We start from the raw sequence: 2131 nt of genomic DNA, 5'->3' as shown, positions 1-2131 counted from the left end.
CCCCGAGTAGGTCCCAGGGGCCTCGGGTGAGTTCCGGATGGTTAACGGATCAAAATTTGGACTTAAGGAAAATCTAAAATTTTGGCCTTCTCGTGCAATTGCACCTGCAGATTTTTGACCGTAGGTGCGAGCTCGCAGAAGTGAGCCTGACACCGCAGAAGCGTATGACAACAGAAGTGGACTAAACATCGCAGAAGTGCGACCGCAGAAGCGACAAAATGGTCGCAGATGCGGCTTGTGCTAAGGGGCATTGGACCGCAGAAGCGGACATTTTTTCGCTGAAGCGAGTCTGCAGAAGTGGACTCTTGTCCGCAGAAGCGATCCAGCCCGCAGAAGGGACAACCATCCTCGCATCTGCGAGACCGCAGATGCGCCCAAGTGCATCGCAGATGCGGAAACACTAGCAGTGTTAAAAATAGAGGGGTTTCGACATTTTTTTTATTTGGACATTTCAAGCACGGTTTGGGGATATTGTTCGAGGGAATTCATGGGAAAAATTGAGGTAAGTCACCTGTGATCATTTTTAGTCAATAATATTGAATTATCAACGAGTAGTTCGACTAGATTATGTGTTTTTGAGGAGAAATTCGAGGATTTGGGCCTAGGGATTTGAAAATAAAATTTGGGGATTTGAAGGTCGAGTTGATGTCGGAATTTGGTAAAATTTATATGGTTGGACTCGTGATTGAATGGGCGTTCACATTTTGTAACTTTTGTTGGGTTTGAGATGTGAGCCCCACTGTTGATTTTTGAATTGAATTTCGGATTTTAATTGGAATATTTAGTATTTTCATATAGAATTGGTTTCCATAATTTGTTTGTGACTAGATTCAAGGCATTCAGACACCAATTCGCGAGGCAAAGGTTTATTAGAATCTTGAGTTGGTTGCAAAGCGAGGTAAGTGTCGTGGTTAACCTTGACTTGAAGGAGTAGGACTTGTTTATCTATTTGCTACGTGATTTAATGTGCGGGTACAACGTATATGTGATGTGATGAGTACTTATTCGTTGTGGTTGAGTCAAAGCATGTGGGTGGAATTTGTTCATTCTGAATAATTGCTTATTTAATTAAGATATTCTTGCTTAAGTTTATTATTGTTTATTTGATCATTTCTCGTGAAATTGTTGCCAATTTAATTAATGTTGAATATTTGGAAGGTGAGGTTGGTATTCTGGTATTGAATTGATTGATAAGTATAGATCCCTACATTTAAATACTCTTCTGAATTTATATTATCATTTTCATGGTAAGGAAGAGTGTAAAAGCACGAAGGGTGATGCTATGCCATTTATACTATTTATATTATTATTATTGTCAAGGTGAGGAAGAGTGTAAAAGCACGAAGGGTGATGTCGTGCCATTATCACATTATTATTTATTGATTTATAAAGTGAGGAAGAGAGTCAAAGCACGAAGGGTGATGCCGTGTCATTTAAATTATTTATTTATCATATTGTGGCAAGAAAGAGAGTTAAAGCACGAAGGGTGATGTCATGGCATTCATATTATTTATTTATTATTTCATGGGAAGAATAAGAGTAAAAGCACAAAAGGTGGTGCCGTGCCATTTTATTATTTCAGCTACCTATTTTGTTGTTGGTGAATTATTTGGCTGCTACATGACACTTCCCTGGCTGAAAATCTTTATACCATTTCCCTTCACATGTTCTCTCCCAAATTTTGTAAAATTTGTTAATTACTGTATTCAATATTGCCTCGTGTGTATATACTTGCACAGGTTGTTTATGTATGTGTCTTGTCATAGCCTCGTCACTACTTCGTCGAGGTTAGGCTCGACACTTACGGAGTACATGAGGTCGGTTGTACTCATACTACACTCTGCACTTCTTGTGCAGATTTTGGAGTTGGTCCCAGCGGCGTACCATAGACTTGCTCGGATTCAGCTACCCAGAGGAGACTTGAGGTATAACTGCACAGCGTCCGCAGTTCTGAAGTCCCCTTCTACTTTATCTTAGTTGTGTATTATCTTTCAAATATGTTGAATTATATTTAGACCTTTATTTGTATTATTCTAGTAGCTCGTGTACTTGTGACAACAGATTCGGCGATGTATTTGGATGATTCGGTTGTTGTGGCCCTCCGCACTTTATTTCAGTAATTGACTTCCGT

Source organism: Nicotiana tomentosiformis, chromosome 11 (genome assembly GCF_000390325.3).
Source record: "Nicotiana tomentosiformis chromosome 11, ASM39032v3, whole genome shotgun sequence".
NCBI lineage: Eukaryota > Viridiplantae > Streptophyta > Magnoliopsida > Solanales > Solanaceae > Nicotiana > Nicotiana tomentosiformis.
This window is presented reverse-complemented; position numbering follows the sequence as displayed.